The following is a 24953-nucleotide window of genomic DNA, read 5'->3' on the forward strand; positions in this document are numbered from 1 at the left end:
ACTCATTGGAAAAGACTCTGATGCTGGGAGGGATTGAGAGAGAGGAGAAGGGGACGACAGAGGAGGAGATGGCTGGATGGCATCACTGACTTGATGGACGTGAGTCTGGGTGAACTCCGGGAGATGGTGATGGACAGGGAGGCCTGGCGTGCTGCAATGCATGGGGTTGCAAAGAGTCGAACACGGCTGAGCGACTGGACTGATCTGATCTGACCACTGCTTTAAAGTGAAGGGGTAAGCCTACCTCTTCCCATTTCTCCTCCTTTGCTCTGGCTGGACTCAGGGTGTGGTGATGAGCCATTGCTCTAAGGAAGGCAACACTCCAAGGATGGTCAGAAAAAACGTTAGAAGGAGCCAGAATCTCCCCAACCCTGTAAAGTGATTGTATAACCCTAAACTGCTGATTCCTGGATGTTACGTGAGAAAGAAAGAAATGATTTCAAGAAGATAAATTTATATGTTGTTATATATTTTGTTAAATATTGCTGACGGGAGTATAAAATGGCCTACCCACGTTGGAAAATTGTTTGGCAGTTTCTTAAGTACTGAAACATCTGCTTACCCTATAACCCAGCAAATTCACTCCAAAATGAATGAAAAAACATGTGCACACAAAATCCTGCATACAAATGTTCATAGCAGTTTTATGCATGATGGCTCAAATTGGAAAAAACCAGATGAATGGATAAACCAGTTGTAGTATGTGTGTAGGATGAACTACAGCTCAGCAATAAAAAGGAATGGAGTACTGATACACACAACAATATGAATAAATCTCAAAAAATGCTCAGATAAAGAAGCCAGATAAAAATATTACTTATAAGTCCATTTATATGAAGTTAAGGGGCAGGTTACACTAATCTATGGTAACAGAAATCAGACAGAGAAGGCAATGGCACCCCACTCCAGTACTCTTGCCTGGAAAATCCCATGGATGGAGGAGCCTGGTAGGCTGCAGTCCATGAGGTCGCTAAGAGTCGGACACCACTGAATGACTTCACTTTGACTTTTTACTTTCATGCATTGGAGAAGGAAATGGATACCCACTCCAGTATTCTTGCCTGGAGAATCCCAGGGACAGTGAGCCTGGTGGGCTGCCATCTATGGGGTTGCACAGAGTTGGACACGACTGAAGCGACAGCAGCAGCAGCAGCAGCAGAAATCAGAACACTGGCTGCTTCAGGACATGGGGGAGATGACTGCCCAGGAAGGACCATGAGGCAACTTTCTGGCATGATGAAATTGTTTTATATTGTGAGAGAGGTGTGGGGAACACAGGTGTATACATCTGTCATAAGTAATCACACTATAGAATTAAGATCTGTGCCTTTTAATGTATGTAAATTATTATCATAAAATAGAAAAATAGGAAACATGTAATTCATAAGAATGCCTGTTCACTCCATAAAGAAAGAAGGAAGGAAGGAATTGAAAAAAATGGACAAAAGGGGGAAATGTTTTCCATGCAAATAAAACAATCACATCTAGAGACTACATTGCATCTCAAACTTTTGGTCTTCAGCCTCTGTCAAGATTCTAATGATTTCTGAAACGAAGAGCATTGTAGTTCCTGAAATAGCACACGTGGCTTGCAGGCTGCCGTTCTTTTCTTGGTGCATGACCCATATCAACAATGAGTGCACCCTTGGCTTCTTCACTCCACTCAGGTCTCAGGATCCTTCTCAACAGATTCCAAGCATCAGCTGAAAACAGACCAAAGCTCACCTATGTGCCATCTTGGACCAGAAACATGAGCTCACAGAGACAGGGTACCATCTCGACCACTTCTGTTTTACAAATACCCAGTTTAAGTATGCAATGCTGAGTTGATACAATGACAAGCATCCTTAAGCATCCTTAAACAGTCAGAGCATGAGCTCAGGTGGGTTGGGCTTGCCTGACACCTGCCCCATTCCCTGCATGGCTCTGCTGTCACTCCCTAGTCCCTACAATTTTGCCTTTGTTTCATCTTTTTCTCCTTGACTTTGTTGCCTTGGCTTTTAGCACCCAGGGCAGAAAGAACACAAACCTGCCAATTATAAGCACCAATAAAATGGAGGTCGTGTTTACTCATTAGCCACAGAACAATATCTTCTATTTCTCCCTTGCTGATTAAAATGACTTGATGGAAAATCTGTTCCACCTCATAGTGTAATTAACCGGGTCCATTTTACCAGCAAGTTCAGATTCACATAACATTACATTTCTCCCAATGAATAAGTCTGTCCCAATCTTTCCTACTTGTTGGCTTCCTTATCATTTCAAGGGGCCAGAATCCAACCTTCTTGGGTAAAATGCACATATTCCCACCCCAAACCCAATCCGGGGTGGCTGAACCATGTTTCAAAGTATATTGTTTCTGAAATTAGCCACCTCCATTCGGGGAGAGTCTGGGTCTGGAGTGACACTGAATACAGACAAGGATCTAGTCACTGCAGACCCTCTTAATTGGATGTGACAGCCATGATTTATTTACCGAGCAACTCTTTGCTTTGAGCCATAATCACACTTCAGACTCATCTTATCTCAAACTTACTTGGAGTACCAAAAATTCAAATTTTTCCTGACATTCTGCAGTTACTGTAAAAGAGGGAGAGGGAAGGGAAAATACCACAAGGAACTCCTGTTTTGAAAAATCCAGTTTTATGGCCCCAAGTTTTCATCTTTCCCAGTTACATTATTGGTTTAGTGGGTTCAAGGAAGAAGGCAGTCAGCTCACATCATCCTTACTCTGCTCTCCGTACTCTGCCATGCATGGAGGCAAGTCACCCCACTTACTCTCTGTCTGGATGCCAATTTCAAAAGGGAACAGAATTGGCCCCTTTCTTGAGGAAGACTGGAGACCCCTTTTCTACTTGGGTCAACCTGTTCTGCTGCTGCTGCAGCTGCTAAGTCGCTTCAGTCGTGTCCAACTCTGTGCGACCCCATAGACGGCAGCCCACCAGACTCCCCCGTCCCTGGGATTCTCCAGGCAAGAACACTGGAGTGGGGTGCCATTTCCTTCTCCAGTGCATGAAAGTGAAAAGTCAAAGTGAAGTAGCTCAGTCATGTCCAACTCTTAGCAACCCCATGGACTGCAGCTTACCAAGCTCCTCCATCCATGGGATTTTCTAGGCAAGAGTACTGGAGTGGGGTGCCTTTGCCAACCTGTTCTGAGGACCTAGCAAACAGCAGGAGACATCATTACTTAGGCATGTGCCATAAGCCAGAATATGGTAAAACATCTGTTTGAGTACAAGCCTGTTTTTGAATATATCTGCCTTTTGTTGGTTTCATTACCCTGTTTGGGGTTGAAATTGCACATTGAAGAAGGAAAGAATAAGAGAAATAGTGGCTGATACCTCGGCCAATTTTCCCATAAGGGCAAACCAGAAAGGTCTTTCCTCTCCTTGCTCTCTTCAACCATTTGCTAATTTTACTGAGATGCTGTTAGCATAGGTATGAAGTCTAACAACAGCCTCCACATGTGCTCCAAGTGTAGGGCTTGGTACACTTTTTCTGGAAAGAGTCAGAGAGGAAATATTTTAGCCCTTGCAGGTTGAGAGGCATAATCAAGTGTATTATATCTGGACTCTTATAATAAGAGAGGAAACAAATGTCTACCAGATTTTTCTTGATGCTGTCAAGTTAGAAGTGCATTACTGCAGTTAGCAGTGCCCCAAGCAGCAGTGAAAAAAAATGAGAGCCCAATGTGGGATCTTCTGCTACTACTCCCTTCCATCAATATAACATAGAAGAAGCCACAGGTGACGCAGAAAGGAAGGGGAATGGCCATACTCCAATAAAACTTCATTTATGTTATTGAAGAATAGGAATTTCATACAATTTTCATGCATTGTGAACTATTATTCTTCCTTGGATTTTTTTTTCCAGTCATTAAAAAATGTACAGGGACTTCCCTGATGGTCCAGTAGCTAAGACTCCATGCTCTCAGTGCAGGGGGGGTCTGGATTTGATCCCTGGTCAGGGAATTAGATCCCATGTCTCAATTAAGAGTTTGCACGCCACAACTAAAGATCCAACATGCCGCAACAAAGACCCTGTGCAGCCAAATAAATAAATAGAATATTTGAAAAAAATAAACTCAGAGCATAATATTAATAAAATAATGTACAAACCGTTCTCAGTTGCTGGACTATACAACAATAGGTGGCAGACTGGATGCGACCCTGAGGCTGTAGTTTGTTGACCCCAGAGGGGTTTGACCCGCCAGCTCCAAGATTAAGTCACTTTTACATCAAATGAAGTGTCCCGATGGTTGTAGGACTGTTTCGTTTGGTTGATCATTTAAACTTCAATGGAAGGGAATTTTTTTCATGGATGCATTTCTGATGGATGTCCCCCTGGTTCTTCCCCTATGTTAGGAATGCCATAATGGATGAGACTCAGCTCCCATCCTCTGGGAGCTCCTGATCAAGGACAAGATCAATGATGGGTGATGTGTGGGTGCCTTCACAGATAGGAGACTGCTTTTCATCAGGCTTCTCTAAGAGCTCAGAGAGCACTTTTCTTGGGATGTGAGTACATGATTCAAGTGAACCTCCCAAGAAAAGAGAAAGACTCTCAGGGACTTCAGCAACTGTCTAAATCCTGGAACAGGTGGGCATGGTCACAGGGCATGAGACAACAAGGTAGGACCCAACAGGCTCCTGCTAATCAGTATTTGGGGATGAAGCCCAGTTTGGGGTGGCTACTAGGGGCAGCGTCAGTGCTGCTGTGAGATGCCGCTCTTTTGTCCTCCCAATGTTCCCTCTGACCACTCACACTAATCCTAGAATGGTTAGCAATCCTAGTCATCTCCACTGACAGATGAAGTACTTTACCTGGGGAGGGTAATGCCCAATCTGGGTATCTCCTGGATTATGAAAAAGATATATGGATACAGATGCTATGATTAAGCACCTGCCTTTCAAGTATGGGCAACTCATTAAATATCAAGACCCAGTGAGGAGCAATCATCTCAGGTCTACTGGACATAACACACCTGCTGCCTTGCTGACAAATGTGGAGGACTCGACACATTTATTTACTTATTTGGCTCAGACTGAATGTAGAGCAGATGAATCATTTCCTTTTTAAAATGAATTCTACAAATGTCAGAATGTGGAAGATGGAAGGATTCCATGGGATTCCATTTCATATTCGTTTAGTAACATGTTTAAAATAGAAAACAGTTTTCTTTTAATCACCTTGACCTAATTTTAATCTTCTGCTCAGCAATAAATGGATCATTCCCAGAAATATCATTTAACCCTGGGAGGAAATACTTGAAACACTATGATTGCACATATCTGCACTGTTTTTATATCCTAAGAGCTCCAGGCTTCCTACAAAGAAAGTCAGAAGTAGGCAAAGGACCTGCAGGCATTTTAAAACATCAAAGTGAAACCAAGGAAAGGGGAGATGGGAAGATGAACAGGAATGGATTCAGAGGTAGGGAAAAAGGAGGGAAAAGACAGAACTAGAAAACACTCAGAATGAAAGGAAGACAATGAAGGCAAGAAAATGTTGCTTTCAAATAGCAACTTTCCTCTTACACTAAATCTACCAGTTTGATGGAAGTAGGGCTTCCAACATCTGGAAGCCCATTGAGATCTGCAATGTAGCCTGTAAGCATCTGTTGGCCATTTTCTCTCATTCACTAAAGTCAGAAGAGTTACAGATTTAGATCTATTTGCCAAGGTGAGAGTAATGTACCCAACTCAAACTGGTATAACCAATAAAGAAATGTATCACCTCCAAGGGTGGGTGGCTCAATGGTTTCAGAGTTGCCCTAAAGGCTCAGCCAATCACCAAGGGCTTTGCTTCCTTTCTTCTCTCGTCTCTGCCACACCCCATACACCATCCTCAAGCTAGAATACAGATAGCTGTTGAATTCTAAGTGTCACATAAGACACAATGATGCCCAGAGAAAGAGGGGAGCTTTCTCTTAAGGGGCACAAATGGGGACCTATATCTATTCCTGGGGACCTATATCTATTCACTTCGTGGTGAAAGGAATGGATCCCTCTTAGACCAGCTGTCAGAGTTTATGTTATGGCTCCAAATTATTTGACATCCCCTTCAAAAAGAGGCAGTCGGGTGGCAGTCGGGGGGAGGGGACTTCCCTGGAGGTCCAGTGGTTAAGATTCTGTACTTCCACTGCAGAGGGCACGGGTTCCATCCATGGTTGGGGAACTGATATGCCACATGCCTCAAGGTGTGACCAAAAAAATAAATAAATAAAATACGTGCTCTGAGAATCACTATCTGGAAAAACAGTAACAAAAACTTTAAGACGCAGGGGGTCTCTGCCACTTCCATGAATCTAGGCGTGCTTGTAATAGCTTCAACCAGTAGAGAACAGTAGAAAAGATGCATGTAAATTCCAAGGCTAAGTGTCTTGGAATGCTTCCTTTGAGGAAAGCCAGCTTCCCAGCAGGAATCTGACAACCCTGAGGCTACCATACTGGAGCGATCATTTACAGGTCTGCTACTGACCTGTCTGCTCCCAGAGGATGGTCAGACAAGGGCCAAGAGATGAGATAGAGAGAATGTTACTGTTGTTTTAGTTGCTCAGTTGTGTCTTAGTGACCCAATGAACTGTAGCTCACCAGGCTCCTCTGTCCATGAGATTTCCCAGGCAAAAATACCAGAGTGGGTTACCATTCCCTGCTCCAGGGGATCTTCCCAATTTAGGGATCAAACCTACGTCTCCTGCATTGAGTGAAGTGAAGTGAAGTGAAGTGAAGTGAAGTGAAAGTCGCTCACTCATGTCTGACTCTTTTCGACCCCATGGACTATACAGTCCATGGAATTCTCCAGGCCAGTCCTTTCTCTTCTTCAGGGGATCTTCCCAACCCAGGAATCGAACCCAGGTCTCCCGCCTTGCAGGCAGATTCTTTACCAGCTGAGCCAAAAGGGAAGCCCAAGAATACTGGAGTGGGTAGCCTATCCCTTCTCCAGCAGATCTTCCCGACCCAGGAATCAAACCGGGGTCTCCTGCATTGCAGGCAGAGCTACCTGGGAAGCACCAAACAAGGGCCAACACCTGACCATGTGAGTGCGCCTCCTTGGATGCCTGGCTCAGTAGAGCTCTTACACCATTTCAGCTCCAATGGATATCTCTACAACCTCATGACAGACCCCAAGGGAAACATGCCCAGCCAAACTCTGTCCCACAAAACCATGAGCCAAATAAAATGGTTGTTTTAAGTGACAGGGTGATTTATATATAATACTAGTAACCAGAAAACCAATCATATTAACTTCTGGAGCTTGAGGAGGGACTGACATTCCCTGAGGCATGGGGATGGGTAAGAAGGGTGCATGTAAGAGCCATGGAATCAGTTTTGGTATATCTGGGACTGAAGTGACTTAGCATGCAAGCAGCAGTAATTTCTACAACTCTGAAAAATTTGATGTATTAACTACCCTCCCCCCATGAGTCAATTTGTACAAAGTATTAACATACTGTCTGGCATGTAACAAAGCCTTGATAAATGATCATTATTTCTATTATTATTCTATGTGCAAATGTACTTAAGAGCTTCTTATACACTTTCCCAAAGAATTCACAAGTAAAATTCAGTTATCTGGTCTACTTCCTTGCCGATCTAGATGGGAAAAAATATGCAGAGGCTAAGACAAATAAATCATTCTTTCAAATGAAAAGGAACCCAAAGCCAAGTCTTTTTTCATTTAGTTTTTGGCTTCTCCTTCGCCATTTCCTAACTCATGGTCTCTACACATTTTCCCCTACTTTTTCTGAGCAGTCTCTCCCCTACTGGTACTTTTTAAAAAAATCAGGCCTAAGTATTAAGATGTTGAATCTTGCTATGCCAGTCTATTGCTCTTGGTCAAAGAGAATGGCCAAAGAGCTACTTCTCCACTTTCTTCTTCTTATCCGGAACAGCTCTGACTCTTGAGGTCTGTCCACACACAAACACACACAGACACACACCAGCCAAAGCCATGCACTTGTTTTTATATGCTTCCTAACTTTCTTGCTGCCAGTGGACTTCTAATCCCAGAGGACAAATTGTTGTACAACTGTTGTACATTTCTATCCAATCTGGCTGCTTCCTGTCTTCTTTGTAATGAGGCCTTGAAGCTCCTCCCATCAAGAGTCAGATGCCCTCTCTCCTTGATTCTGGGTAGGCTCAAGGACCAGTTTGGAGCCTGGCAATTTCTCATTTGTTCTGTTGAAGCTCTGAGCTGTCACATGAAGAAGCTGAAGAGAACACACAGAGGGAGGGACACTTCAGAGATAAAAAGAGAACAAGGAGAGATTAAGCCCAGCTGAGAGGACAGAAAGATGGGTATGGCCATCTTAAAGCCTGTAGCCCACATCACAGAAGTATGAGGAACCCAGCTTGTAACTGCATGAAGCAGAGGCCAGCATCCTGGCTGAGCCCTGTCTGACCAACACAGGGAATCATGGGCAAGCCAAAATTGTTTAAATCACCAAGTTTGGGGGTGGGATACTATGCAGTGATTGAAAATAGAGACAGGTAAGCCACCTTAATAGGCACTCTTGGTCACAGTGTAGTAATGGAAGAGTCAACAAGGTTGTCTTGTACAGTAAGTCCCCTACATATGAATGAGTTCCATTTCAAGACGAGTTCGTAAATCAATTCTGTGCTTAAGCCCAATAAAGTTACCCTAGGTACTCAACGAACACAATCAGGTATACAGTGCTGTGCTGTAACAGGTTTATACTATTTTCACACAAATAATACACAAAAACCAAACAAACACAAAAAATAAAGAAACTGTTTTGAATCATATAGTACCTTGGAAAGTACAATAGTGTAGTACAAGAGCTGGCATACGGGGGCTGGAGTTACTGATGGAGGAGGCAGAGGAGGTGGGGGATGGTAGAGTGAAGGACGTCAGCAACAGGAGATGGAGGCAAGCTGCAATTTCACTCATACCTGACACTGATGGAATGCATACTTGCGTCTTTGAAGGTTCACAACTTGAAGGTTCTTATGTAGGGGGCTTACTGTATTTTTTCTTCAGTTTTTGTTTTGTTCTTTTGTTTTATTTTTGGACAGAAAAATAAGTTCCCGTTCAGATCACTGGGACAGCCATGTGCTGTCCCAACACAAATGCTCTCATATCCACACACTAAAACTTTTATAATTTATTTAATATTTTCTTACAACCATTTGCATTTTTGACTTACAAATGCATTAGGAAATGAAACTTTTTATGACTATGAGGAATGGAGAACTTGCATCTCTTGATACACACGGAAGGTTACCCTGACACTAAATACGCAATTATCACCATTTAAAGATAATAACCCACGGACTACAGCCATGCACAAACACTTGGGAATACTGCCTCAAGTACACTTGTGCAAATTGCTTGTTCTTCTGTTCTTTTGTCTTCCCTTTCTTTTTCAAATCATTTCTGGATCTAAAACTTGTTAAAGCTTACTTAAGAAAGCTTAACTTTTGTTTCATTTTTGTCTGTGCACTTTTCACTGTATTTTAAGTTACTCTACTTTACTGTCTGATAATTACCTGCCAACCCACAAAATGTAAGCTCCATTAGAACCTTTTTTGGTCTGTTCTGCTTTGTACTCAGGGATTGCACTTAGTAGGTGCTTCATAAATATTTATTAACTCAAGGAATAAATGAATAAATTAATGATTTACGGCTCAAAGTTTCCCGCTCACCCCACCAATCAAGAATAAACTTCTGTGATTATAAAGACTCTCCTGGGAATTTCTTTTGCATAAATCAATATTGTTTGCACAAACCCAAAGTGAAATGTTCACTCTCCTTCATCTTTTAGTTGGTACGGCAATACATTTTTGATGGTGTATTTATTTTCTGCCAAGTTACAATAGGTCTGATGAAAAATGGGTAGCCCTGAACTGCTGGAAAGAGGGAAAAAAATAATACATTGATTAATCAACCTCACAAAATATGCAGCCCTCTTTCCTGCAGAGGGTTGTGGGTGGAGACACACACAAATTAAAAAGGATGAAGAGGATCAATTTTCTAGGTATTAGAAAGCAAACAGGGCCTGGGAGAAATCAAAGGCAACTTTTTAGCTTTTTAGCATTTTCTTTCTCCTACTTAGGATAATCAGAAAATACATACTTCCCCTCTTTTCATTAACTATCTTCTCCTTTCTTCTTCTGCTGTTCAAGGATAGAAAATAGAAGTATATTAGTATAATGCTTAAATTTTTCTTTTGCAGAATGGGGTAACCCCTCAGTAGCCTCAAATCTATATTCTTTGCAAAAGAAAACAGCAAATGACCAAAATCTCTGATACTGATCTTTCAATGGGGCTTTCACGCTCTGACTGGAGAAGCACAAATGAAAAACTTCGGATCCATTTTTGTTTTCAATAAAAATCTTGTTTAACAGCATCATGAATATTCATGATTTCGGCTTACTTCCAAATAAAAACAAGAGAAGCCAAATGAAACAAGAAAAAATAAAAAGTAGTTCACTCAGCTGCACAAAGGTTTGAAGGACAAGATTTTATGTTTTAAGACATGTGCATCTGTTGAAGAAAAAAGAAAAGAAGAAGAAGAAAAAAAAAGACAATTATCAGAGCACAAAAAGCGCCAGGATCTCCATCAGCATTTCTTGAATTTCACTTCTTTCTTTACTGACTTTGCAATGTGTGTCCTGTCTGAGGACAAACTACCTCATTGTTTACGTAATATTTTGCTGTAAACGAATTCAATCCCACTGAATTTTTTTTTCTTAGATACTGAGCCTCAACTCTTTATTTCTGACATCAATAGTTTGATCAGCTAATTATCCTCTCCTTATACATGCTGAAACAAATTTAATTAGTAAAATGAAAGAAGCATGAGCAAGAAGTAATTAAATTTTGGTATATTGCCAGTGGTGTGCTTACCATACTTTTGGAAAGAGTTGTTGGGCATTTCATTGGCCTTTAATCTTCATGAAACAGTCATTGATAGCGGGCCCTATCTGCTGAGGGGCTGGGCAGCAGAGACGGAGAAAAAGCCTGATCCCAAAGCCTCATCTTTTGTAGGTCTTCAGCTAAAAAAGGAGTTAGGTTCATGCTGTTATTCGTTCCAGACATGGAACACCCAGAGTCAGGGTTTAAGATCAGCATCTTCTAGACATACAGATGGCCAATAAGCACGTGAAAAGATGCTCAGTGTTGCTAGTGATTAGAGAAAATGCACATTAAAACTACAATGAGGTACCACCTCACACCAGTCTGAATGGCCATCATTAAAATTTCTACAAATAAGAAACACTAGAGAGGATGTGGAGAAAGGGAACCCTCCTACATTGTCGGTGGGAATGTAAGTTGGTGCAGTTACTATGGAAAACTGTATGGAGGTTCCTCAAAAACCTAAAAATAGAATTATCATAGGATCCAGCAGTCTCACTCCTGGGCATATATTCAAACACAACTCTAATTCAAAAAGATACACACACCAACCCCCCGCCCCCACCCCGCCCAATGTTCACTGAGTCACTATTAACAATACCAAGACATGGAAGCAACCAAGTGCCCATCAACAGATGAATGGATAAAAAAGATGTGGTACATATATTCAATGGAATATTAGAGAGCCATAAACATGAATGAAATAATGCCATTTGCAGCAACATGGATAGAACTAGAGATTATCATGCTAAGTGAAATAAGTCAGAGACAGAAAGACAAATATCATACGATATGACTTTTATGTGGAATCTAATACATGACACAAACGAACTTATCTGTGAAACACAAACAGACTCACAGACATAGAGAACAGAACTGGGGCTGCCTATGCCAGGAGGAGGACGGATTGAGAGTTTGAGACTAGCAGACAGAGACTATCACATATAAAACAAATAAACAAGGCCCTGCTGTGTAACACAGAGAACTATATTCAGTGCAAACCACAACGGGAAAGAAAGCGAGAGAGACTATGTATGTGTATAAAATCACTTCACTAAAACAGGGAAAAAGATGAGGCTTCTGAGGTCTCTGTGCTCTTCCATATGGTAACCACTAGCCACATGCGGTTGTTTAAGTCAAAATTAATTAGAACGAAATACAATCCAAAATGCCGTGTCACATCTCACCAGCCACCTTTCAGGGGCTCCATAAGCAACCGTGGCAAGAGGCTGCTATACCGTACCGCACCTACTGACTTAGACCATTTCCATCATCCTGTGACGTTTTCCTCCAGAGAGCACAGAGCATTCCCTTCATAACCTGAAGCTATGTTTAGCCACTTGCTTGTGAAACGCAGGGTCCACATCCCTCCACACACAGGCTGGGATCACAGGCATTGTGGATATTTCCCTGGAAGCTTCTAGAACCTATGGAATACTGAACTTGATTCCATTTTCTAGGAAATTGCCTCATGTCTGCTTCTGAGTGTCAAATATACCTTCATCTCCTCCCTAAGGATTTCCACGTGGAACCTTCCAGTCACTTTACCAGGAAGCAGCAGTTTGATTCTCTTTACTCGCTGCACAGTTTAAAAAGACACCTGCCATAAAATCACAGCTATTTTTGAGATCTTGGGATTATAGACAGCATTATTACCTTGTACTCAGATGGGGGACACTGTAGTACATACCTAGCCAAGCTTTCATAAGACTGTGTTTTCACACATGACATATTGGAAAACTATTATTACTTCCTCCATAATGGAATGGTGATAACATCAAACAAGAATGAGGTCTCATCCTGGCTTTGGTCCAAATGGAGAAGTCGTCTTAATAAACTGGAAACAGACCCAAAGCACAGACTAATAAGAAGCTATCTGGTCAGCTTATTTCTAGCAGTGGAGCAGGTTAAAACAAATTAACTTGATGAAAGGTGGAAGCCCACAACAGCTACTGAAATGCTAAAGCAGGATCTTAAACGAAAATGCCTCCAGGGGTCAGGAAAGTAATTGCAGTGAGGAAGGCTTGCCTGGGAGGTCCTAGAGGAAGTGGTGAGGGCTGTGATGGAGTAGGAAACAAAAGCCTCCCCGCCCCCACCAAAGCCACCATGAGCTGACTCTTAACTACTGGAGAGAAAAAAAAAATGGGCTTAATTCTCAGATCTTCTGATTTTTAAAAGAAAACAAAAAACCAGGTTCTTACATAAAATTTCTTAGTTTTAAAATGCTGTGAAGGCCTGAGAAAACACTTCTTTAAGCCACGAGATTTTAAGCCATGTACTGTTGTGTTTTCATGAATTGGTTAATAAAAGAGAAAGAATATAACTTCTTGTTCAGGCTATTCCTTGTGATAGATTGTGAAAATGGTCATAATTCTTTCCTTCCCCATAATAAGATCTTTTGTAATGTGACTCTGAAGTTCTCTCATTAAGAGGTGAGAGTGTGAAAGTCACTCAGTCGTGTCTGACTCTTTGTGGACCCACGGGCTATACAGTCCATGGGATTCTCCAGTCCAGAATACTGGAGTGGGTAGCCTTTCCCTTCTCCAAGGGATCTTCCCAACCCAGAGATGGAACCCAGGTCTCCCACATTGCAGGTGGATTCTTTACCAGCTGGGCTACAAGGGAAGCCCAAGAATACTGGAGTGAGTAGACTATCCCCTCTCCAATGGATCTTCTTGACCCAGGAATTGAACTGGGGTCTCCTGCATTGCAGGCAGGTTCTTTACCAGCTGAGCTATCAGGGAAGCCCCCATTAAGAGGTGAGGTTCTTCATTAACAGATATTTCACACATACAATGGAATACTACTCACCCATGAACAAGAATGAAATAATGTCATTTGTAGCAACATGGATGCAGTATGCTAAGTGAAATAAGTCACAGAGACAGACAAATACTGTATTACATCACCTACACATGTAATCTAAAAAAAATACAACAAACTAGTGAATATAACAAAAGAGAAGCAGACTCACAGACAGAGAGTACAAAGTAGTGGTTGCCAGTTGGGAGGGAGAGGTAATACAGGGGTGGGACACTAGGAAGAACAAACCATAGCATGTAAAATAGACTCAAGGACGTGTTGTATGACATGAGGAATATCACCATCTTTTATAATAACTGTAAATGGACAATAACCTTTAAAACCTGTATAAAAGTTAAACATTTTTTAATTAAAAAAAAAATTAAGTGAGGTTCCTTTCCCAGTTCCTTGAGCACAGGATGGCTTTGCGATTTCTTCTGTCCAAAAGAAGGTGGCAAAAGCCATCTTGAATTGATTTCAAGTTGAGACCTTGCTTTTACTTGGAGCCCTGGGACCACACCATGAACAAGATGATGAGACATATGTGGCTCTGAGGCCCCCATTATCCCGGTCAACAGCTAACCTGCAGAAGCAGAACCACAGGACTGCTTGGCAGTTGATCGCAGATGCATGGGTGAGTCCAGCCAAGAGCAGAAGAACTACCCAGCTGAGCACAGCACAGGTTACAGACCCAGAGAATCATGAGATAAAGCAACAGCCCTTGTTCCAAACCTCTATTTTCTGGAGTGGTTTATTATAGAAAAAGCTACATTATACCTTTTTAGCTACTGATACAGTTCAGTAGCTATATCACTGGGGTTCAAATCCCAGCTCCACCAGTTACTTGCTCTGTGACTTTGGAACAGTAACTTAACTTCCAGTGCTTCAATTCCCTCTTTTCTAACATAAAGTTGATGATGACGATGATGACGATGCCTACTTCCTAGGGCGTTTATGAGAACTTATTAAGAAAGCACAATCCAGGCACGGTATTTAGACTGGGGCCTGGCACACATAAGTTCTTGGTAAGTTATTATCAGCTGAAAACTTTGTCGTCTTCTCCCCAGTGTTTCGAAAAAGACCTACTGTCCATTTTAATCAGTAACAACTTAAAAAAGTCTAAAATGTCTCTATTCTAATGCTTAGCAGGCCAAGTGTTTCAGAAATTGAGTATATGTAGTACTTGATTTAGGGGTTATATTAGTATGTGTTCTAAAAAGCAACTAAAATAATGAAATGCACTCAGGTGTGTTCTGAAGCTGGCACATCCTGGCTCCTGAGGCCCATGTATCAAATTTTCAGGAACTTTGTTAGCCATGTAGCAATGTGAATGGTCAGAGTATTTACACCACAGAAATAGGCCAATACCATAAATAGGAGCCCTCTCTTTCCCCCTTTCCAGAAACCTTGTTATCAAATGTATATCTGTAAACCTCTGCATGTATCCCTTACATACTGATCCAGACATCTAGTCCCTTCTTTCATAACCATTTGCGTTCCCATTCCTATTGGTACTGGATTCCTTTGATGGCATTATTTCCTATTCAATGTACGCAGTCCTGGTTCAAGAGCAACTTTGAGGAACTGAAGGAGGAAAAAAGCCATATACTAAAATAAATAAATAATAAATAAAAACTTTAAAAAGACACTTCTGTGGTGATTTAGTGCTTAAGCCTTCCGTGCTTTCACCACAGGGAGCACAGGTACGATCCCTTGTCAGGGAAGTAAGATCCCACATGCCACACAGTGCAGTCAAAAAAAAGAAAAAGAAAAAAGCCATATACTCTCTTATACCTTGGACTGTCGCATCCCACATGCTCTTTATTCATTTATATTTGCAGCTGTGGAAGCATTTTTAGAAAACAATAGTACAATCAGCCCCCAGAGGCAAATGTGAAGGTACTATTGGGATTTTCTACTTTAAAAAGGCTACTTTCTTACTCCATCATGTTTTAAGTGAGTACAGCTCTCAGCTGGGCATCCCCGAATTCCCCCAGTCCCCAGGGACTGGACCTAACCTAACGGTGGGATGCAAAGTAACCAGTAAAAGACAGCCTCTGTATGGATGCGAGAGTTGGACTGTGAAGAAAGCTGAGCGCCGAAGAATTGATGCTTTTGAACTGTGGTGTTGGAGAAGACTCCTGAGAGTCCCTTGGACTGCAAGGAGATCCAACCAGTCCATCCTAAAGGAGATCGGTCCTGGGTGTTCATTGGAAGGACTGATGTTGCAGCTGAAACTCCAATCCTTTGGCCACCTGATGCGAAAAGCTGACTCATTTGAAAAGATCCTGATGCTGGGAAAGACTGAGGGCAGGAGGAGAAGGGGACGACAGAGGATGAGATGGTTGGATGGCATCACCAACTCAATGGACATGGGTTTGGGTGGACTCCAGGAGTTGGTGATGGACAGGGAGGCCTGGTGTGCTGCGGTTCATGGAGTCGCAAAGAGTCAGACACGACTAAGTGACTGAACTAAACTGAACTGAAGGTAGACAGATGTCCATAGAGCTTATCTACCTAACGGGGCTGATCTGTGCTGTTTTCTTTCCTGGTGACAACTGTATCCAGGTAATAGATGTTTGTTACACAGCTGATCAAGAGAATGTGATGAAGAAATGAAGATGCCTCTGGGGAAATGGAACAATGAGTCTTTTATGATCTGGGAAGTCTGGTCTCCCTAGATGTGCGGTCTCCAGGGTCAGGAGCTGGCTGAAGACAGGATGTTCATCCCTTGCGGGTGGAGTGTAAGACACTCTGTGTCTCCACCCTGTGGAGAACCACGATTTGTCTGCTGCTCACTCACCCCAAAGACTGGCAAGCCTGCTGCATCCCTGATGGCCCAGGATCCAGAACTTCATTGTTCTGAGACTTACGTTCAGTAAACAGAAAGGACTAAGGGAGCTCAACCCCACCTTTCCTTGTCCTGTGAGTCTGATGTCTTTAAAATGAGTGACATGTGACGCTAGTGACAGTCAGTGGTTAAGACTTTACCTTTCAGTGCAGAGGGTGCAGGTTCAACACTTTGTTGGGGAGCTAAGATCCCACATTCCTTGAGGCCAAAAAAACCAAAGCATAAAACAGAAACAGTAATGCAACAAATTCAATAAAGACTTTAAAAACAGTCCACATCAAAAAATCTTCAAAAAATAAAACTTATGGTTGCCAGGGAGTAAGAATGGAGGGAAGAGATAGGGAGTTTGGGATGGACATGTACACACTGCTATATTTTAAATGGCTAAACAACAAGGACCCACTGTATGGCAGAAGGAACTCTGCTCAATGTTATGTGGAGACTGGAAGGGAGGGGAGTGTGGGGGAGAATGGATACATGCATATGTATGGCTGAGTCACTTTGCTGTCTACCTGAAACGATCATAGCATTGTTAATTGGCTATCCTCCAATATAAAATTAAAAGTTTTTAAAAAAACCTTTTGCTTTTTAAAAAAATAAAAAATGAATGACAATTTCACCCAGCCAATGGGTAGCATCATGCATTCAACTGCTGAAAGCAGAGTTACCTTAACATATCTGAAAGGCCAAATAATTTTGACCAAAGTTATATATTGGGTCATTTCACCAACCTTTCCATGCAGTTTTTCTTTGCGTTTTACCTTTCATAGCATTAGGGGAAAGAAAATGCAGTATTATAAAGTTGTCATGGCTTTGAAGATGACAGAGATTAATAATCTCACATTATGACTCCTTTACTGTGGTTCTTTAGTGTTTTGTGGTCTCCTCTTTCATGTTCTACACACAGGGGCTTGGCTGTGCTTGGAGACAGAACATTCTAGAAGCCAGTGTAACATCCCCAGGGGGTGGTTTTTAATCGCCACTTACTCCATTATAGGGAGTTCATTCTTATTCCACACAGACTTTGCAGCGAGTGCCAGAACCCTGACAGAGACATGCTCTCTAGAGATTTCGTGGCTGCCAGGCACTCAGAGCAAGCCCTCCGTACGCTAGCGTGGAAGTGTTTCTCAGTGGCGGCCACAGGGATGTTCGCCAGTTATAGGAGAGACAGACCCAAGACCCAGAGAAGAGAAGCCAGCTCTCCGAGAGGACTCCAGCTCCACCAAGCTCCTGGCCCCTCTATGGATTTGGAGTGCCCTGGGGCCAAGGCACCCACACTTAAATATCAATGACTGTCACATCACCCAGGGGTGACTCTGCTTCATGTGTACCCAGAGCTCTGAACACATGCAGTGAAATGGCAGAAAGAAAGGAAGGGAGCAAGGAGAACAAAACCTTAGGAGAGGAAAGGAGAGGGAAAAAGAGGCCACTTGAACCTTGTAAACTGCACCTCTCTCTTCTAATCCCTTTTCCTTTGTTCAATTCCACAGGAATGTGCTCACCCTTGAACTGTTTAAACTAGCTGGCACAAATTATGGCAATCTGGAGGCAAAGAAAAAAGTTGTAGGTGTTTTTTAAGTAACGTTTTCTTTAACTTTTCTCATGCAAAAAAAAAAAAAAAAAGACATTGATTTCCATAGCAACAGTCGTGCTGCCTGCGTTTCTGGAGACAGTTCAAGAATTAAGGACAAGCGGCGGCAATGCCAGGTGCCTGTATTTCAGAATTTTGTATGAGTCTGTTGCAGACATGGGTAACTTTCCATTCTTTTTTGGAGAATGCTTTCAGTGGTTTCAATTAACCTCAAAGGTGAGAGAGCTTAATATAATGACCTTCACGCCTCTGTGTAATGTTTAAATTTCTTCCTATTAGTCTCTCCCATCTCCATCAGATTGAAAAATATAATTTCTTAATGAATTCTTTGGGTCTCGATTTAAGACTACTTCTTAATGGCCTTGCCTTACAGGGTTAATTGCACTTTTTAAGTGCAGTGGAGGAAGAGAACAAGAAATCTAATCAAATACTTTACGTGCCAAGAAGGGCGACCATGTCCTTTACTCTGAATAAACAGGAAAGATATTTATTGCCACTATCTTTAGTCAAAGAAGAGTTGAGATTATTTCTTCCTAAAAGAGTCTAGTTGCTTGAGTGTGGTCCAACTGGAAATCTAAGGTTAAGCTCTGGTTCCTCCATACAAGTCCCTTCTTGAGCAACTATGGCTGTCATTAACAATCAAATGATAAGAGAATCTAAAAACTCACTTAATTCATTACCAGTGTGCTCCCTCCCTTGTTTGCAAACACTGAAGACTTCGTTATGGAACCATGAAAGCTTCCAGGAAGTCACAAGACCACCCTTGACCCAGACCGTTACCAGCTCACTAGTATCTTCATGAATTAAGTATGTCTTAGATCTGGGCTTCCCCAGTGGCTCGGCAGTAAAGACGCCACTTGCAATGCAGAAGATGCAGAAGACACAGGTTCCATCCCTGGGTCGGGAAGATTACCTGGAGGAGGGCATGGCAACCCACTTGTATCTTGCCTGGAGAACCCTATGGACTGAGGAGCCTGACGGATTACAGTCCATACGGTCACAAAGAATCAGACACGACTGAAGTGACTGAGCACATGCATGCAGGGATCTTTCATCCGAGAGGAAGCGCTTTGAGATGCTGTAGGGAATACAACGGCACAGACACAGGTATTTTCAGGTTGCAAATCCAAACAGAGTAATACCAAGATGATCAAGGACAAAGGCTGGTAAAAACAGAATGTTTCAGAAAACCTGAAGGAGGGTGCTTTTATCTGGCCTGGATGGTGAACAGGCATGAGAACCAATGTAAGCCAAGCCCACGGTAACAAGCAGCAGCCAACTCCCTGAAGGCAGAAGGAAGACCATTCTGGGGAGCAAGCACAGCAGGTGCAAAGGCCCTGGATGGGAATGAGTTTTGATGTTGCAAGCAGAAAGCAGTGAGGCTTTAGTGCAATGAGTGTGAGAAACAGCGTTAAAAAAAATAAGGCTGGAGAGATGGGCAAGCCTGCTGTGGGCGGTCTCAATCTTCACTGTTTATCAGTATCACCTGGAAAGATTTTTAAGGATACTGATGACATCCAGGGACATCCCCAGAGATCCTGATTTACCTAGAGTAGGGTAGGATTCAGACATTGGATGTTTTTTTCCTCACAGAATTTTAAAGCCACAGAAAAATGAAAAGAATATCTCACCTACTCTTCATCTGAATTGACAAACTTTGAAAATCTGCCAGGTATAACTTTTTTCTTTTTCTGTGTCTCTGTTTCTCTGTCTGTCTCCTTGACTGTTTCCCTTTCTCTCTCTCTATTTATTTCCCTTCTGAAAAAATTAATATCCTTCATATGAATTATATATGTATTGTAGAATAATTAGTACATCCAACTCTTTGTGACCCCATGGACTGTAGCTGCTGGGCTGCTCTGTCCATGGAATTCTCCAGGCAAGAATACTAGAGTGGGCTGCCACTTCCTTCTCCAGGGGAATCTTCCCAATCCAGAGATCAAACCCAGGTCTCCCACATCGCAGGCAGATTCTTTACAATCTGAGACACCACGGAAGCCCAATACATATTATATATACATTAATTATATACATTCTGATGTCCACCCAAGGTGGGGATCCCTGGTGTGAACTACCCTTGGTTGAGCACTGTTCCCTATAGCTGAAGACTTTGAGCCAATGGCATTCAGCCCTTGAGGACCATCTCCATTCTTGGGGGGGGTCAGTGGTCAGGGGGGACATCAGTCTTTGTGGCATCAGACCACACTGGCATCTGTAAACTGTCTGTGTGTCTATCCAGGCACATATATGTCAAAGGCATATTCTTCAGTCAATGGAGCAACTTGACAGGTGGTCCAATGATATTTCTTGTTTATTCTGACAACAAAGCCAGCATTCCTTTACCTGCTTCTATGATCCTAATACTACACAGAAAATATGGGAAATTGCACGGGGCGAAGGCTTTTTTTTTTTTTTTTACCATTTTCATCTTACCTCTCTTTCCTACCATACTGGGCACAAGAGAACTCGGAGATCTTGCTTGTTCTGTGTTTTATCAGGAAGGAGAGAAGAGAGATCCACTGCTTTCTGGTTTCCCAAATTTCTCAGATGGACTATTCAAAGCTCAAGGATCCTTTTAGGGTCCAATCAATATTTAAGTCCTTCTAATTCCATCTGTTGCTTTTTTTTGGCTTCACCCTTGGTTTAGGAAACCAGTATCTAATTTTTTGGAATAAGAACAAACCTGATAAGAGTTTTCCAGATTTTGTGGTCCAATTCAAAACTTAAGGATTTCACTCTCTTGTTTTCCATTTGTGCTATGACAGCCCATCATTCCTAGAAATCAATATAACACGTTTTCTTTGTGGTTTGAATCTTGGAAAGAACCATGGACTAAGAAAGAAATAAGAAGCACATGAGGATGAAATATCCCTTGTATGGAAATATCATTTCCCAGATGGAGACTGACATATACACAGTATTGATACTATGTATAAAGTGGAAAACCAATGGAAACCTACTGTATAGCTAAGGGAACTCTACATGGTGCTCTGCTGTGACCTAAATGGGAAAGAAATTAAAGAAAAAAGAGGGGATATATGTATACCTGTAGGTGATACACTACGCTTTACAGCAGAAATTAACATACTGTAAAGCAACTATACTCCATATAAATTAATTTTTAAAATATCATAAGAGAAATTGGGCAGAGGGACAGTTAGATATGCATCTAAGATTGGGGAGATTGTCTCTTGAACTCATTAGAGATTCTGTAGCTCTGGTGGTTCCTGGGGAGCCCAAGCTGCTCCCCAATCCTGTAACCAACAGCTCAACTAAGTGGAGGCGGCACCTTCCCACTGCCCATTTGCATGCACCTGCCATGTTCCAGCCTTTGCACTCTCCTGTGAATTTCAGGATGGCATAATTGGGTTTGTCAGCTGGACTCAATCTTTAGCCCTTCCTTCTGAGACACGCTGACACTGATCTATCAATTTCGAGAGCCAGTCCCATGCCCATGGAGCCTGTTCTGGGAAGGACTCATTAACCGCTAATGAAATGAGTAACAATTGAAGTGTGATACTCTTTCTGCCAGTGTGATGTCAATGATGACTCCGTCTTTGAACAGACCTCTCTGATGTTATCAAAGCCCTTTTCTTGTTGTTTTCTTTTTGCTTTTCTTCTTTGTTTCAGAAAGGGTATTAAGATATACTTATCTCAAAATACAGACAAACTATATTAGATTCATGCTCTTTGGTAAACATGAAAACTGGCCTTGATTTCAATAGCTTATGGTCGCATTATCTGCTGCCAACATCTGGGAGGAGCATTTCAAAGAAGCAGGGTTTCTTCTGTTGCCAGGCAAGACCATGATGTTCCCGACAGATGGCCTTCCCCAGATGTCCGTGGGTACATCCCTGACTCACTGATAACCATGGCTGACTTTGAAGCCTGAGAGACAATTGGTTATAACCCACGGTTGTAGTGATGCATGCCATGATCAACCAGTTGTTTTTCTCAGGGTGTTCCAACCTCAGCATCACTGATGAGCATTTTGAGTTGTAAATAGTCTTTGGTGGGGAAGAGGGAGGTTGTCCTATGTCTTGTAAGAGACCTACCATTATCCCTGGTCTCTACCCGTAAGATGCCAGTAGAAACCTCCTCCCCAGTTTTGACAACCAAGATCTCCAGGTAATTTCCAAGTGTGCCCTGGGAGGGTGATTAAACCTGACTCTTGGTTTACCCAAGTGAACACAATGGCATCCTTCCTCCGACAGGATGTACATGCTACAATAAAGATGGGAGTGGGGACTGCGCTGGCGGTCCAGTGATTAAGAATCTGCCTTGCAGTGCAGGGGACACAGGTTTGATCCCTGGTCCAGGAACCAAGATCCCATGTGCTGCGGGGCAACTAAGCCCTCACACCACAACTGCTGAAATCTGCAAGCCTAGAGCTGATGCTCTGCAACAAGAGAAGCACTGCAATATAGCCCCTGCTCACCACAATGAAGACCCAGCACAACCGAAAAAAGAAAGATTCATCCATGTTGCAGCAGGTGTCTGGTGTCAGAATTCCCTTCCTTTTTAAAGCAAAATAGCATTCCATTGAACATTTTGTTTATCCATTCATCCCCTGATGGACACGTCCACTTCTTGGCTGTTGGAACATTGCAATGAACATGGGTATATTAATATGCCTTCAAGACCCCAATTTCAATTATTTTGGGTATATACACAGAAGAAAAACTGCTGAATCATATGGTAGTTATATTTTTAATTTTTTAAGGAGCCTCCATCTTGTTTTTAAGCAGCCTCCAGTAGCTGTGCCATTTTACATTCCCATCAATAGGACACAAGGTCCCAATTTATCCACATTGTCATCAACACTTGCTATTTTCTGTGAACTTGATAGCAGCCAATCTAATGGGTGTGAAGGGCTATTTCTATGTAGGAGAAGATCACTTCTAAATTCTCAGCATGATAGGAACTGGGAAGCCATGGAGGTCACCATGTAAGGAGTCAGCAGGAGAATTATAACAACATGTAAGAAAGGGATCTGGCTGATGGAGTGAAGAGATTGAATCCCACCATGGGTTGTTGAGAGGACTGCATGGCAAGTTATGAATGAATGACACATCAAACACTATGCATATATACTCTCCTAGAATCCCAACAGGGCCATCCAACCAGCAGTCCCAGAGGCAGCCAGAATTTTGACTTCAGGAACAACTGGTTCCATCCACATGACTCTGAGTGAGAGCTGCTGAAAAGGCTATGCATGCTTTTATTTTGTTGTAGCAATTTACTTTTTTTTTTTTTTTAAAGTGCTTCTGAAAAACTCAGAAGAAGAGAAGACTCAAGAAGGCATGTCTAAAGTGCTTGCAAAATGCCAATGGATGGTGGCATTTTAGGGACATGTAAGACGTGCTCTCTATCTTCTATGCACTATCCTCACAAGTGGGCCCACTTGAGGGACAGTCATCGTCACGGTCAGGGGTGCTGGTCTTTCTGGCTGGATAGTCTCAAGGTAAGGTGATGGAGGAAGGAAGTCCCAGTTGATGTAAGTTAAGGTAAGGTAGCAAGGTCAGGACTTGAGAATGTGGATCCACACTGGAGGAAAGAGAGGAGAGGGTGGCAGGGGCAGTGGGACTCAGTCACAGGGGGAGTGAGATCATTGACTTCAACTGGGGAAACAGTTGGTAACTGGTCCTGAGATCCACAGCCCCTCTCTCCCTTCCCTTCTACCCCTCTGACACCAGATCCTTCCCTCTATCTTGATGTCCTAATTTCCAGGACTCTTTCCTTTTAAATAAAACAGTGCATCACACTTCTAAAAGTAGATGGAGCCCAACCAACTAAGTAGATGGAGGCCAACACATACAAGACAAAGAAATACAAGAAAATATACTCAGCATCACTAGAAACATAGGATATGGAAGAGGAAAGGGCAACAAGATTCCAAGAAAGGTTTTAATTGTTTTCATGGAAAAAATTTTTTCTTGGTTTTCAAATTTAAAAATTAATTTTAATACAAGTTTTAAAGATTATTTTCTATTTACAGCTATTACAAAATATTGGCTCTATTCCCTGTATTACACAGTGCATCCCTGAACCTACCTTATACCTAATAGTTTGCATCTCCCCTCCCGACCCCTATATTATTCCTGCCCCTTCCCTCTGCCCACTGGGCATCACTAACTTCTTCCCTGTATCTATGACTCTGCTTCTGCTGCTGCTGCTGCTAAGTCGCTTCAGTCATGTCTGACTCTGTGCAACCCCATGGACAGCAGCCCACTAGGCTCCTCTGTCCCTGGGATTCTCCAGGCAAGAACAATAGGGTGGGTTGCCAGTTCCTTCTCCAATGCATGAAAGTGAAAAGTGAAAGTGAAGTCGCTCAGTCGTGCTCGACTTTTAGGGACCCCATGGACTGCAGCCTACCAGGCTCCTCCATCCATGGGATTTTCCAGGCAAGAGTACTGGAGTGGGGTGCCATTGCCTTCTCCGGGTATAGTCACTAGTTTGTTGTATTTTTTAGATTCCACCTGCAGGTGATATCATACATGCGGTATTTGTCTCTGTCTTATTTCACTCAGCGAAAGGTTTTAAATCATGCAATCGGAATGCTTTTGAATCAGGTGAGATTTCTTCCCCCTCTCTGAGGTTTTAATTCAGATTTTAACTCTTGGGGTTGTAAGAAATACACAGTTCACACTTCTGATATTTAGGGACCCTGGAGCAGTGACGTGACACCAAAGCAGCTGCAAATCTGGACTTTTATATATATATATGTATATATAATATACATATATATATATTTATATATGAAATATATATATATATATGAAACTGAATCACTTTGCTGTACACCTGAAGGTCCTGCAGCATTGTAAA

This window comes from Bison bison, unplaced genomic scaffold (assembly GCF_000754665.1).
Source record: "Bison bison bison isolate TAMUID 2011002044 unplaced genomic scaffold, Bison_UMD1.0 scf7180017864160, whole genome shotgun sequence".
Lineage (NCBI taxonomy): Eukaryota > Metazoa > Chordata > Mammalia > Artiodactyla > Bovidae > Bison > Bison bison.